Source organism: Theropithecus gelada, chromosome 1, assembly GCF_003255815.1.
Source record: "Theropithecus gelada isolate Dixy chromosome 1, Tgel_1.0, whole genome shotgun sequence".
In the NCBI taxonomy this organism is placed as follows: Eukaryota; Metazoa; Chordata; class Mammalia; order Primates; family Cercopithecidae; genus Theropithecus; species Theropithecus gelada.
In genome coordinates, this window is record NC_037668.1 from 28,539,060 (window position 1) to 28,555,351 (window position 16,292).

Sequence of the window (16,292 nt, forward strand, 5' to 3'; positions counted from 1 at the left end):
TCAAGCCGGTTCTGTGTGTGTCTGTGTGTGTGCGCATGTGCATTTGTGGGTTCCCACACATGAGCGCTTGGGTGTGTCCCTGTGTGGGGCAGTGGATTTGCTCCTGGTGGTGGTGGGGTGTGTCTGGGTTTCTCTCAGCCCCTCTGGCCGGGTATCAAGATGCCAGCTCAAGTGCCAACCTGGGGCAAAGCAGGGCCATCCCCCATACCCAACCCCCCACACCCTCTTGCCCACTGGCACGGTCCTGGTGAGGACAAGCGACCATGGTGCTGGTATTGTGAGAAAAAGGCCACGTGCGCCTGGGCTGGTTCTTTGTCCTTGGCCAGCCCTGACGACTCTGGGTGGGTTGGGCAAGAGGGGGCCTCTCAGGAGCTTCTCAGAGGCCAGGAATCCAAAAGAATGCTTCCGCGACAGGGCGGAGTGCCAGACGGTGTCAAAAGATCATGGGCCCTGGGCCCTGATGCCTCTGAGCACTCCCTCTTCCTAGCAGGCCTGACATGGTGGAAGCTCGGCAGCTTGGGAGCCGGGGGAACACCACGGGCAAGCTACTCGGTGGTCCTGATCCGAGCCCTGTGGCACCAGGCTGGCAGTGCCCACTGGAAGCCGGCGGGCATGGCTGGGCCGGGCTCTTGGGGCAACCAGGTGCCTCAGCTGGCGTCTACAGCCATACCATCCTGAACGTGCCTGATCTCATCTGATCTCGGAAGTTTAGCCGAGTTGCGCCTGTTTAGTACTTGGATGGGAGACCACCTGGAAATACTGGGCACTGTAGGCTTTTTTGCTTTCTTTCATTTCTTTCTTTCTTTTCTACGTTCCTTTCTTCCCTTCTGTCTCACTCTCTCTCTTCTATCTTTCTTTTCTTCTATTTTCTTTCTCTCTTTTTTCTTTCTTCTTTTTTAATTCTTTCTTTTTTCTTTCTCTCTGTCTTTCTTTTCTTTCTCTTTTTCTTCCTTTCTTCTTTCTTTCCTTCTTTCTTTTCTTCCTTTTGTTTCTTTCTTTCTTTTCTTTCTTTTTTCTTCTCTTCTTTCTTTCTTTCCTTCTTTCTTTCTTTTCTTTCTTTCTCTCTCTTTCTTCTTTCTTTTTTTCTTCTTTGCTTCTGTCTCTATTTTTTTAATTTTTTCTTTTTTTTTGACAGCGTCTGGCTCTGTCAACCAGGATGGAGTGCAGTGGTGGGATCTGTGCTCACTGCAAGCTCCACCTCCAGGCTTCCTACCATTCTCCTGCTTCAACCTCCTGAGTGGTTGAGATTAAAGGCACCCACCCCCATGCCTGGCTAATTTTTTATTTTTAATAGATATCCTCCCACCTCAGCCTCCCAAAGGGCTGGGATTACAGGCTTGAGCCATTATGCCCAGCCATCAGTGTTTTCCATGTCTTCTTACATGACCCACTTTTCCAGCCAGTTCTAGCCTATTGCAAGCACCCTCCACCATATCCCAGACTTCTCAAAAGGGCCTTGTTTAGCAGAGCATGTCTCTCCCTCTTCACACATCTATCGCTCTCGATCTCTAGCTCTCTCACCCTTTTTCTTTTCTTTCCCCTCCACTTCGTTGTGTTTCTGTCATCTTCTCTCTCTCTCTTTATTTCTCTCTCTGTCTCTCACAGTCCCCCTCTGATGTCTTTCTCATCTGTTTCTCTCCCTCCCTCTGTTTCTGTCTCTACATCTCCCTCTCGCTTGCACTCCTTTAAGCCATCTCTGGCTGTAATTTTCTGCTTTATTGTGTTCCCACACACATGCCCCTGTGTGTGTTCTTGTGTGGAGTGCGTTTGCTCATGGTGATGGTGGGATGTGTCTGAGTGTCTCAGCCTCTCTTTCCCAGAATCAGGCTGGTGGCTCTATTGCCATAGTGGGCAAAGAAGGGCCCCCATGCCCTCTTGCCCAAGGGCCGGTTCTTCATTGTGATAATTGACAGTAGTGAGAATGTTGTGAGAAAAGGATCCCATGTGGCTGGGCAGGCTGTTCATCCCTGCCCAGCCTTGACAGATCTGGCTGGTTCTGGCAAGAGGGGTTCTTGTAGGAGGGGCTGCAAGTAATGAAAGACAGTATTTCCACTCCAGTGCAGAGAACTGGAAAAAGTCCTGGGACCATGGGTACTGGGCGCTGCTGTGTTGGATCCCACCCAGTTTTGAGTGGTCCTGATAAGCTGGAAGTTTGGGAGCTTGGGAGCCAGGGGAAGGCTGCAGATGAGAAGCTCTGGGATAGCCAATCTGAGTCCCTTGGCACAAGCTTGGCAATGATGCCTGGAATCAGGCAGGCATGGCAGAGCTTGGCTCTTGGGGCAGCCAGATGCTTCTCCCAGTGTCTGACAAACCAATCTGAAAGTGACTGATCTCCTCTGATCTTGGAAGCTAGCAGGGTTCATACTTGGATGGCAGCCCTCGGAATACCATGTTCTGTAGGATTTTCTTTCTTTCTTTCTTTCTTTCTTTCTTTCTTTCTTTCTTTCTTTNTCTGTAGGATTTTCTTTCTTTCTTTCTTTCTTTCTTTCTTTCTTTCTTTCTTTCTTTCTTTCTTTCTTTTTTTTTTGGCTTTTCAGCTCCCTCCCTTACCCCTATTGTGGCCGTATTTCCCAACAACTTCATGACTGCTCCTCTTTTTTGCTCACCTGCACCACTCCACAACCTGGGACCTCCTCCTGGGAGTCCGCCCCTGCAGCACCACCAGGCAGAAACATTATATTGCATTTGCCACACCATCGCCCTAACAGGAGCTTGACTTCAACTGGTTGTTTGCCCCAGCCTGTCCTGCCAGATTTGGTGGGTGGGGCAAAGGTTGCCATGCAAGATGGGTGGCAAGGGATCCAAATCTATACCTCCATAGCAAGAATTAGGACAAGAGAACATCCCAGAACTGTGGGCCCTGGTCCCTGGCACCACAGAGCACAACCTGTTCCGAGTGGGCCCGATGTGGTGGAATCTTGGGAGCTCAAGAGCCAGGGGAAGGATGTGGGTGAGCAGTTCAGGGGTCTCTTATTTTAGTCCCACCACCCCAGCCTGGTCGTGACCACTGGAATCAGGCAGACGTGACTGGGCCGCACTTTTGGGGCTCCCAGGCACCTCTGCCAGTGTCTACGTCCATACCACATTGAACACATCAGATATCGTGTGATCTCAGAACTTAAGCATGGTTGGGCCTGGTCAGTACTTGGATGGGAGACCACCTGGAATACTGGGTGCTCTAGGCTTGTGGATTTTTTTTTGTTTCTTTGCTCCCTCCATTCTCCCTATTTTTCTCATGCTTCCCAAATGCTGCCTGAGTTTGATTTCCTTTTACCTCCCCATCCTTGGCCCCATCCAAAACCCTGAACCTCCTTCTGGGAGTCTACCCCTGCATTGCTGAAGGATAGCAGTATCCCAACACTTACGTCTTGACACCGTCCCTCCAGGAGCCATGCTGCAGTTGGAGCAGGCCACAATTGGACCCCAAATTTGCAGACACATGTTCCTTGCCATCAGAGGTGTCTTCCCACTCCCAGAATGGCCAGGCAAATCAATTTACTCATCGAACTCTGCTGCAGCAGTCTAAGCCATGGGAAAGAGAGGGCAGGGGAAGTAGGTTCCACAGAGGCCAGCTTAGAAGTCTGGTCCACAACACAGAAACTGCTCATCAGTGGAAAGGACATTGCTTGCCTACCCATGTGGATAACAGTCCATTTGCCCCCAGATTTCCATTGTTACCATCTTTGTGTAAACTGCAGTCCTGAGCACCCAAGTGAGATCCTGGCATGCTCAGGTACACTGGGTGCTGTAGACATTTTTTTCCTGGCTTTCCCATTCCCTATTCAACCTATTTTCACCAAGTTTCCCACCACCACCTGGGTGACCATGCCACAGACAGGGACCTCCTCCTGGTCATCCGCCCCACCAACACAGGCGGGCAGCAGCATTCCACCACTTCTGCCTCACTGCTGCCCCACCAGGAGCCCGGCTCCAGCCTGGACAGGCCAGGGAAATATCCCAAAGGCAGGGCCATATCCAAAAGTCACAGGCACGTGTTCCCTGACATCCAGAGAGTCTTCTTTCTCCCGAAATGCCCAGGCTATCCAATTTATTCATCAGGAGTCACTGCAACAGTCCTAACTGGGAGAAAACACAGTCAGGAGCAGTGGGTTCCAAAGACACCAGATAATATCTCTACTCCAGAATGCAAGGTATATTTATCTGGGGGAAGAACATTTATCCTAGCCAGCAGGAAAACTGTCCCTGTCCACCCAAATTACCACTGCCACCAGTGAGTAAACTCCAGTCCCAAGGACACGAGAGAGACACAGCCCTCAGGCACCATGGGCATGCTCGGAGCCACGGTTCTTGCTAGACGGGTAGGTGAATGCTAAAAACCTCAAGGCCCATGGCACTAACAGCATAGGTTGGAGTCAACCAATGAAGGACCCTACGAAATCTGCCCCCAAAACAACCAACCAATCCAATAAAATCACATCTCAGCACTTTATTTGTCTTTCTGCATGGACCACACAGCCACTGTGTTCTGGCCCAGTCCAACCAGGAGGTCAGAAACACTCTTTTTGTAGAATCTGTGAAGGAACATTTGTGACCCCAGTGAAGCCTATGGGGAAAAAAACGCACAAAAAAACCCCAATATTCCCAGATAAAACTAGAAAGAAGCTATCTGCGAAACTTGTTTTTGATGTGTGGATTCAACTCACAGCATTAAACTTTTCTTTTGGTACAGCTGGTTGGAAACACTCTTTTTAGAGATTCTTCAAAAAGACATTTGGGAGCTCCATGGACCTATGGGGAAAAAACAGAATATCCCCATAGAAAAACTGCAAAGAAGCAATCTGTGGAACTGCGTTGTGACATGTGGATTCATCTTACAGAATTAAACCTTTCTTTTGATTTGGCAAGTTGGAAACACTTTTTTGGATAATCTGCTAATTTACATTTGGGAGCAAATTGAGACCTATGGGGTAAACAATATTCCCAGATAAATACTAGAAAAAAAGCTATCTGTGAAACTGCTTTGTGATGTGTTTATTCAGCTGAGAGTTAAATGTTTCTTTTGATTCAGCAGGAAGGAAACACTCTTTTTGTCAAATATGTGAAGCAACATGTTGGAGACCTTTGTGGCCTATGGGGAAAAACAAAATATCCCCATATAAAAACTAGAAGGAAGTTATCTGTGAAACTACTTTGTGATGTGTGAATTCATCTCACAGAGTTTAACCTTTCTTTTGATTCAGCAGGTTGGAAACACTATTTTGGACAATTTGTGAAGGGACATTTAGCAGCCCTGTAAGGCCTATGTGGAAAAACCCCACATTTATATCCCCGTATAAAAACTGTAAGGAAGCTATGTGTGAAACTACTTTGTGAGGTGTGGATTCATCTCATAGAGTTAAACTTTCCTTTGATTCAGCAGTTTGGAGATCCTATTTTGGAAAATCTGCAAAGGGACATATTGGAGTCCATTGAGTCCTATGAGAGATAACTGAATATCCCCAGATAAAAAACAGAAATAAGCCATCTGTGAAACTGTTTTGTGTTGTGGATTCAACTCACAGAGTTAAGCCTTTCTTTGGATACAGCAGTTTGGAAATACTCCTTTTGGAAAAGCTGCAAAGAAATACTTGGGAGGCAATTGGGGCCTAGGGGAACAACAGAATATCCCTAGATAAAAATCAGAAAGAAGCTATCTGTGAATCTGATAGCTTGTGATGTATGGAATCAGCTCTCAGAGTTAAATCTTTCTTTTGATTCAGCAGTTAGACAACACTATTTTTAGAGTCTGTGAAGAAACATTAGGAATCCCATTGATGCCTAAGAGAAAAAAGAGAATATCCCCATAATAAAACAAGAAAGAAGTCATATGTGAGACAGAATTGTGTTGCGTGGATTCAAGTGACAGAGTTAAAACTTTATTTTGATTCAGCAGGTTGGCAACACTCTTTTTGTAGATCTGAGAAGGCTCATTTTGGAGCCCATTTATGCTTATGGGGAAAAAGAAAATATCCCCAGATAAAAACTAGAAAGAAGCTATCAGTGAAACTGTTATTGGTGTATGCATTCATCTCAGATAATTAAGCCTTCCTTTTGATTAAATATTTTGGAAACACTCTTTTGTAGAATCTGAAAAGGGACAATGGGAATCCCTTTGAGGCCTACTGGGAAAAATCAAATATCCCCAGATAAAACTAGAAAGAAGCTATCCATGAAAATAATTTGTGATGTGTGGATTCATCTCACAGAGTTAAGCCTTTCTTTTGATTCAGCACTTTGAAAGCACTCTTTTTGGAGGATCTGCAAAGGGATATTTTGGAGCCCATTGAGGCCTATGGGTAAAACCCAAACATCACCAGATAAAAAGTAGAAAGAAATTATTTGAAACCTTTTTGTGATGTGTGGATTCATCTCCCAGAGTTAAACCTTTCTTTTGACTCAGTAGGTTGGAAACACAATAATCAGTGTATCTGCAACAGTACTTTTGGGAGCCCATTGAGGTATATGTGTAAAAACTGAATATCACCAGATAAAAAATATAAAGAAATTATTTGAAACTGCTTTGTGATGTGTGGATTCATCTAACATAGTTAAACCTTTTCTTTCATTCAGCAGGATGGAAACACTCTTTTGTAGAATCTGCAAAAAGGCCTAGGCAAAAAACCGAATATTTCTGGATAAAAACTACAAAGAAGCTACCTGTGAAACCACTTTTTGATGTGTGGATTCATCTCTCAAAGTTAAACCTTTCTCTTGATTCTGCATGTTCAAAACACTCCTTTTGTAGAATATACGATGGAACATTTGGGAATCCATTGAGATTTATGGGTAAAAATTGAATATCCTCAGATAAAAACTAGAAAGAAGCTATGTTTGAAACTGCTTTGTCATGTGCAGATTCATCTTATAGAGTTAAACCATTCTTTTGATTCAGTAGGTTGGAAACACTCTTTTTGGACAATCTACCAAGAGACATTTAGGACCCCTTTGAGGCCTATGTGGAAAAACTGAATATCCCCATACAAAAACTGTAAAAAATCTATCTGTGAACCTGCTTTGTGAGGTGTGGATTCATCTCACAGGGTTAAACCTTTGTTTTGATTCAACAGGGTTGGAAACAGTCTTGTTGTAGAATCTGTGTAAAGGTATTTGCCAGCCCATTGAGGCCTATGGGGAAAACCCGAATATCCCCATATAAAAACTAGAAAGAAGCTATCTATGAAACAGCTTTGCAATGTGTTCATTCATTTCAAAAAGTTAAACCTTAATTTGATTGAGCAGTTCGGAGACACTCTTTTTGGAAAATCTGCAAAAGGACATTTTGGGAGCCCATTGAGTCCTATGGGAAATAACTGAATATGCCCAGATAAAATCTAGGAAGAAGCTATCTGTGAAACTGCTTTGTGATGTGTGTAGTCAACTCAAATGGGTAAATCTTCCTTTTGATTCAGCCAGTTGGAATCACTGTTTTTGGAGAGTCTGTGTAGGGACATTATGGAGCCCATTGAGGCCTATGGAAAAAAAATGAATATCCCCAGGTAAAAGTTGAACAGAACCAACCTGTGAAACTGATTTGTGATATGTAGATTTATCTCACAGTGTTAAACCTTTCTTTTATTCAGTCACTTGGAAACACTGATTTTGGAAAAACTGTGAAAGGATGTTTGGAAACCCATTGAGACCTATAAAGAAAAAGGAAATATCCCCAGTGAAAACTAGAAAGAATGTATCTGTGACACTGCTTTGTAATCTCTGTATTCATTTCAGAGAGGTAAACCTTTCTTTTGACCCAGCAGTTTTGAAACAATCTTTTTGGAGAGTCTATGAGGGGAAATTTGGGAGTCCATTGAGGCCTATGGGGAAAAAACAAATATCCCCAGATAAAAACTGGAAAAATCTATCTGTGAAACTGCTTTGTAATTTGTGGAGCTATCTCATTGAGTGAAACCTTTACTTTAAAAGAGTAAATTGGAAACATTCCTTTTGTAGAATCCATGAAGGGACGTTTTGGAGCCTATTGCAGCCTATGGGGGAAAACCAAATATCCCCAGATAAAAACTAGAAAGAAGCTGTATGAGAAACTGCTTTGTGATATGTTGGGTTCTTCTCTCTGAGATAAACCTTCTTTTGGTTCAGCAGAATGGAAACACTCTTTTTTAGAAGCTACAAAGGGATACTAGGGAGACAATTGGGGCCTATAGGGGAAGAAAAAAAGAATATCCCCAGGTAAAAGCTGGACAGAACCAACCTGTGAAACTGCTTCATAATGTGTAGATTTATCTCTCAGCGTTAAACCTTTTTTATTATTCAGGCAGTTGGAAACTTTTTTTTTTTTTGGGGAGTATACACATAGGGATATTTGAAAGCCTTTTGAGGCCTATTGAGATAAATGGAATATTCCCAGATAAAAACTAGAAAGCAACTATCAGTGAAACTGCTTTGTGTTGTGTGAATTCATCTCATATAGTTAAACATATCTTTTGATTCAGCAGGTTAGAAACACTCTTTTTGTATAATCTGTGAAGGGACATTTGGAAGTTTATTGAGGCCTATGGGGAAAAACTGAATATTTCCAGATAAAAGCTAGAAATAAGCTTTCTGTGAAACTGTTCTGTGATGTGTGGATTCATCTCACAGAGTTAAACCTTTCTTTTCATTCAGCACGCTGGAAACACTCTCTTCAAAGAAACTGTGAATGGTCAATTGGGAGACTACTGAGGCCGTTGGGGAAAAACTCTAGATAAAAATTAGAAAAAAGCTATCTGTGACACTGTTTTTTGATGTGTGGATTCATCTCACAGAGTTTAACCATTTTCTTGATTCAGCAGTTTGGAAACACTATTTTTGTAGAATCTGTGAAGATATATTTGGGAGCGCTGTGAGGCCTTTGTGGTTAAACAGAAAATCCCCAGATAAAAACTAGAAAAATGTCAACTGTGGAACTTCTTTGTGATGTGTGCATTTCTCTCACAGAGTTAAACATTTCTTTTGATTCAACAGGTTGGAAACACTCTTTTTGTAGAGTCTATGAAAAGACATTTGGGAGCCCAGTGAGGTCTAGGGGAAAAACTTTATATCCCCAGACAAAATCTAGAAAGAAGTAATCTGTCAAACTGTTTTGTGGTGTGTGGATTCACCTCACAGAGTTAAACCTTTCTTTTGATTCAGAAGATTGAAAACCCTTCTTTGGAAAATCTGCCAAGGGACATTTTTGAGCCCATTGATGCCTATGGGGAAAACCGAATATTCTCAGATAAAAGTTACAAAGAAGCTACCTATGAAACTGCTTTGTGATATGTGGATTCTTCTCTCAGAGTTAAACCTTTCTCTTGATTCAGCAGGTTCAAGACAAACTTTTTGTAGAATATGCAAAGGGACATTTGGGAATCCATGGGGGCCTATGGGTAAAAACTAAATATCCCCAGATAAAAACTCGAAGGAAGCTATATTTGAAACTTCTTTGTCATGTGTGGATTCATGTCACAGAGATAAACCATTCTTTTGATTCAGCAGGTTGGAAACACTCTTTCTGGACAATTTGTGAAGGGACATTTAGAGCCCTTTAAGGCCTCTGTGGAAAAACAGAATATCCCCATATAAAAACTGTAAAGAAACAATCTGTGAAACTGCTTTGTTAACTGTGGATTCATGTTACAGAGGTAAACCTTTTTTTTCATTCAGCAGATTGGAAACACTGTTTTTGTAGAATCTGTGTAAAGATATTTGCCAGACCACTGAGGCCTATGTGGAAAAACTTACCATTCCCATATAAAAACTAGAAATAAGTCATCTGTGAAACTGCTTTGTGATGTGCGCATTCATCTCACAGAAATAAACGTTCATTTGATTCAACAGAGTGGAGACCATATTTTGGAAAATCTGCAATGGGACATTTGGAAACCCATTGAGGCCTATGGGAAATGACTGAATATTTCCAGATAAAAACTAGAAAGAAACTATCTGTGAAACTGCTTTGTGGTGTGCCAATTCATCTCAAAGAATTAACTGTTTCTTTTAATTCATCTGTTTGGAAACAGTCTTTTTGCAGAATTTGCCAAGAGACATTTGGGAGCCCTTTGAGGTCTATGAAACAAAACAAATATCAGGAGATAAAAATCAGAAAGAAGCTATTTATGAAACTTCTTTGTGACGTGTAAATTCATCTGAAAGAGTTAAACATTTCTTTTGATTTAGCTTGTTGGAAACACTCTATTTGTAGAATCTGCAAAGGGATATTTGGGAGCCCATAGAGGCCTATTGGGAAAAAAAGACTATCCCCACGTAAAATCTAGAAAGAAGTGATCTGTGATACTGCCTTGTGATGTGTGGATTCATCTCACAGATTTAAGCATTTCTTATGATTCAGTTGGTTGGAAACACTTTTTTGGGGATTCTGCCAAGGGACATTTGGGAGACCATTGAGGTCTATGTGGAAAAACTGACTATCCACAGATATAAGTTAAAAGAAGCTATCTGTGAAAGTGCTTTGTCATGTGTGCATTCATCTCACAGGTACAAACCTCTCTTTTGATTCAGCAGGTGAGAAACACTGTTTTTGGAAAATCTGTGAAGGGGCATTTGGGAGCCCCTTTTTTCCAGGGGAATAAAAAAAAAGGAATATACCCAGATAAAAACCAGAATGAACCTATCTGTGAAAGTGGTTTGTGATGTGTGGATTCATCTGACAGATCTAAAACATTCTTTTGACTCAGCAGGTTAGAAACACTCTTTTTGTACCATCTGCAAAGGGAAGTTTCAGAGCCCATTGAGGCCTACAGGGAAAAACTGAGTATCTTCAGATAAAAACTAGAAAGAAGCTATCTGTGAAACTGCTTCCTGATGTGTACATTCATCTCATAGAGTTAAACCTTTATTTTGGTTCAACAGATTGGAAACCCTCCTTACCTAGAATCTATGAAAGGACCTTTCAAAATCCTTTGAGACCCATGAGGAATAACAGAATATTGCCAGATAAAGACTATGAAGAAACTATCTGAGAAACTGCTTCATGATACATGGATTCATCTCATGAGGATAAACCTTTATTTTGGATCAGAAAAAACAAAATATCCCCAGATAAAAACTAGAAAGAAGCTATTTGTGTAACTGCTTAGTGATGTGTGGATTCATCTCATCTGGTTAAGCCTTTCTTATGATTTCACAGGTTGGAAACACTGTTTTTGGAGAATCTACATACGGACATTTGGGAGCCCATTGAGGACTATGAGGAAAAACCAAATATCCCCAGATAAAAACTATAAAGAAGCTACCGTGAAATGGCTTTTAGATATGCATATTCATTTCTCAGAGCTAAATCTTTCCTTTGATTCAGTAGGTTGTAAACAATCTTTTTGAAGAATCTGCTAAGGGACATTTGGGATCCCACTGAGCTGTAGGGGGAAAAAATTGAATATACCCAGATAAAATCTAGGAAGAAGCTATCTGTGAAATAGTTTTGTGATGTCTGGATAGATTTTCCAGAGTTAATTTTTTTTTTTCCTTCAGAAGGTTGGAAACAGTCTTTTTGGAGAATATGTTAAGGGACACCTGGGAGCCCATTAAGGCCAATGAGGAAAAATTGAATATCTCCAGATAAAAACTAGACAGAAGCTATCTATGAAACTCCTTTGTGATGCGTGAATTCATCCCACAGAGTTAAAACTTTCCTTTGATTCAGCAGGTTGGAAACACTCTTTTTGTAGAATCTGAGAAGGAACACAGAGCCCATTGAGGTCTATGGGGAAAAACAAAATATCCCCAGATAAAAATCAGGAAGAAGCTATCTGTGAAACCACTTTGTGATATGTGGATTCATTGCACAGAGTTAAAACATTCTTTTGATTCTGCAGGTTGGAAAATGTCTTTTTAGAGCATCTTTGAAAGGACATTTGGCAGCCCTTTGAGGCCTATGGGGAAAAATCGAATATCCACAGATAAAAACTAGAAAGAAGAAATCTGTGAAATTGCTTTGTGATGTTTGGATTCATCTCTCAGAGGTAAATATCTCTTTTGGTTCAACAGATGAGAAACACTGTTTTTGGAAAATATGCAAGGGACATTTGTGAGCCCATTGATGCATACGGGAAAAAACAAATATACCCAGATAAAAACTAGAAAGAAGCTATCTGTGAAACTTCCTTGTGATGTGTGGATTAGTCTGTCAGAGGTAAACATTTTTTTTTTTTTTTTGATTCAGCAGTTGAAAAAGTCTTTTTAGAGAATCTGTGAATGGACATTTGGAAGCAAGTTAAGACCTATGGGGAAAACACTAATATCCCCAGAATAAAAATAAAGAAAGCTATCTGTGAAACTGCTTTGTGATGTGTAGGTTCATCTCAGAGTTAAATCTTTCTTTTGATTCAGCAGGTGATAAACAATGTTTTTGGAAAATTGGCAAAGGGGCATTTTGGAATCCATTGATGCCTAAGGAAAAAAAGTGAATATCACCACATAAAAACTAGAAAGAAGCTATCTATGAAACTGCTTTGTGACGTGTGGATTCATCTCACAGAGTTAAAACTTTGTTATCATTCAGTAGGTTGGAAACACTCTAAGTGTTGAATCCGTGAAAAGGTATTTTGGATCTCATTGAGGCCTATAGTGAAAAACCCAATATCCTCATATAAAAATTAGAAAAAAAGCTATCTGTGAAACTGCTGGATGAAGGGATTCATCTCACAGAATTAAAGCTTTCTTTTAGTTAATCAGGTTGAAAACACTGTTTTTGGAGAATCTGCAAAGGGACATTTGGGACCCCATTGAGGGCAATGAAGAAAAGCTGAATATTCCCAGATAAAATTTAGGAAGAATCTATCTGTGAAATTGCTTTGTGATGTGTGCATTCATTTCACAGAGTTAAACCTTTCTTTTGACTCAGCAGTTTGGAAACACTCTTTTTGGAGAATATGCTAAGGGATATTTGGGAGCCCACTGAGACCTAGAGGATAAAACTGACTACATCTAGATAAAAATTAGGAAGGATTGGGTGCAGTGGCTCATGTCTGTAATCCCAGCACTTTGGATGGTTGAGGTGGGCACATCACGAGGTCGGAAGATTGAGACCATCCTGACTAACACAGTGAAACCCCGTCTCTAATAAAAATACAAAAAAAAAATAGCTGAGCGTGGAGATAGGTGCCTGTAATCTCAGCTAATTGGGAGGCTGAGGTAGGAAAATGGCATGAACCCAGGAGGCAGAGCTTGTGGTGAGTTGAGATTGTGCCATTGCACTCCAGCCTGGGAGAGAGAGTGAGACTCCATCTCAAAAAATAATAATAATAAAAAATAAAACTAGGAAGAACCTATCTGTGAAACTGCTTTGTGATGTGTGGATTCATCTCAGAGAGATAAAAGTTTCTTTTGATTCAGCAGGTTGGAAACACTTTTTTTTGTAGAATGTGTGAAGGTGCAGTTGGGAGCCCATTTATGCTCATGTGGAAAAACAGAATATCCCCTGATAAAAACTAGAAAGAAGTTATCTCAAAAGTGCTTTGGGATGTGTAGATTCATGTCAAAAAGTGAAACATTTTCTGTGATTTAGCAGTTTGAAAACAGTTTTTTTTTGGAGAATCTGTGAAGGGATATTTGGGAGACCATTGAGGAATATGGAGGAAAACCAAATGTCCCCGGGTTAAAACTAGATAGAGTCTATCTGGGAAACTGCTTTTTGTTATGTGGATTCATCTCACAGAGTTAAACCTTTCTTTTTCTTCAGCAGTTTGGAAACACTGTTTTTGTAGAATGTGCAAAGGATCATTTGGGAGCCCGTTGTGGCCCATGGGAAGAAACAGAATATCCCCAGATAAAACTAGAAAGAAGCTATCTGTGAAACTGATTTTTGATTTGTGGATGCATCTCACAGAGGTAAACTTTTCTTTTGATTTAGCAGGTTGGAAACACTCATTTTGGAGAGTCTGTGAAGGGACATTTCAGAGTACATTGAGGACTATAGGGAAAAACCTAATATCTCCAGGTAGAAACTAGAAAGAATCTATCTGAGAAATTGCTTTGTGGTATGTGGATTCATCTCACAGTGTTAAATATTTCTTTTTATTCAACATGTTGGAAACAATCTTTGGATAATCCATGAAGAAACATTTCATAGCCCATTGAAACCCAAAGGGAATAAATGAATATCCCCAGGTTTAAATAGAAAGAAGCTATCTGTGAAACTGCTTGGTTAAGTATGGTTGACCCTCTGAGAGTTAAACCTTTGTTTTGATTCAGCAGGTTGGAAACACTCTCTTTGGAGAATTTGCAAAGGGCCGTTTGATAGCCATTAAGGGCAATGGAGAAAAAACTGAGTATCTACTGATAAAAATGAGAAAAAGTCTATCTGTGAAACCGCTTTTTGATGCGTGGATTCATCTCACAGTTAACCTTTTCTTTTGTTTCAGGAGGTTGGAAACATTCCGATTGGAAAATCTGTGAAGGGACATTTGGGAGTCCATTAAGGCCTACGGGAGAAAACTGAATATCCAAAGGTAAAACGTATAAAGAAGCTATCTGTGAAACTACATTTGGGATGTGTGGATTCGTCTCACAGAGTTAAACCTTTCTTTTGATTCATCAGGTTGGAAACACGCTTTTTGGAGTACCTTTGAAGGGGCATTTTTATGTTTATTGAAACCCAGGGGAAAAAACAAATATTACCAGATAAAAACTAGAATGAAACTATCTGTGAAACTGCTTTGTAAGGTGTAGATTCATCACACAGAGGTAAGCATTTCTTTTGATTCAGTAAGTCAAATACAATCTTTTTGGAGTATCTGTGAAGGGACATTTTTGAGCCCATAGATTCCTATGTGGAAAACCAAATATCCCCATGTAAAAACTAGAAAGAAGCTACCTGTAAAATTGTTTTGTGATTGTTAGATTCTTCTCACAGAGTTTAACCTTACTTTTGATTCAGCAGTTGGAAACACTCCTTTTGGAGAATCTGTGAAGGGACATTTGGGAACCCATTGAGGCCTATGGGGAGAAAGGGAATATCCCCAGGTTAAAAGTGGAAATAAACTATCTTGTAAACTGCTTTGTGTTGTGTGGATTCATCTCACAGTGCTAAAAGTTTCTTTTGATTCAGCAGGTTGGAAGCCCTTTTTTAGAAGAATCAGCAAAGAGAGGTTTGGGAGCCCATTATGGCCATTGGGGGAAAACTGAATATCCCCAGACAATAACTAAAAATAACTTATTTGTGAAACCTCTTTGAAATGTGTGGACTCATATCTCAGAGTTAAATCTTTGTTTAGATTCAGGAGGATGGAAACACTCTTCATGGAGAATCTGTGAAGGGACATTTTGAAGCCCATTGAAACCCGTGGAGACTACTGAATATCCCCAGATAAAAACTGGAAAGCAACTATCTATAAAACTACTTTGTTATGTGTGGTTCATCTCAGAGTGTCAAAAGTTTGTTTTGACTCAGCGGGTTGGAAAAGCTTTTTTTCAGGAATTTGCGAAGGGATGTATGATAACCCATTAAAGTCAATGGGGAAAACCGAATATCCCCAGGTAAAAACTAGAAAGAATTTAACCTTGAAACTTCTTTGTGATGTGTGGATTCATCTCACTGATTTAAACATTCTTTTGATTCTGCAAGTTGAAAACCCTCTTTTTGGGAAATCTGCAAATATACATTTGGAAGCCCATTGAGGCCTGTAAGAAAAAATTAAACATAACCAGGAAAATAATTAGAAAGAAGTTATCTGTGATGAAACTTCTTTGTTATGTATGGATTTACCTCGCAGACGTCAACCTTTCTTTTGATTCAGCAGGTTGGAAACACTCTTTTTGGAGAATCTGTGAATGGACATTTGGCAGCCATTTAAAGTCTATTGGGAAAAACTGAATATCCTCAGGTAAAAACTAGAAAGAAGCTATCTGTGAAACTGCTTTGTGATGTGTGGATTCATCTTACAGAGGTAATCCTTTCTTTTGATTCAGCAGGTTGGAAACACTCTTTTTGGAGGATATGCATAGGAACATTTGAGAGCACATTGAGGCCAATGGGGAAAAAACAGAATATCCCTAGATAAGAAGAAGAAAGAAAGTACTTGTGAAACTATTTTGTGATCTGTGGGTTCATTTCAAAGAATTAAACCTTTATTTTGATTCACCAGACTGGAAACACTTGTTTTGGGAATTTTATGAAGGGATATTTAGGAGTTTTTTTGAGGACAATAGGGAAAGACTGAATATCCTCCTATAAAAACTACAAAGAAGCTACACGTGAAACTGCTTTGTGATGTGTGGTTTCATCTCACAGAGATAAATTTTTTTTTTGACTCAGCATGTTAGAAACACTGTTTTTGAAGGATCTGTGAAGGAATATTTTG

The 16,292-nt window shown here is 40.6% G+C and overlaps 1 pseudogene; it reads left to right on the top strand.

Annotated features, from left to right (window-relative positions):
- Window positions 1–656: 656 nt before the first annotated feature.
- LOC112616106 lies at window positions 657–775 on the top strand (annotated as a pseudogene).
- Window positions 776–16,292: the final 15,517 nt, after the last annotated feature.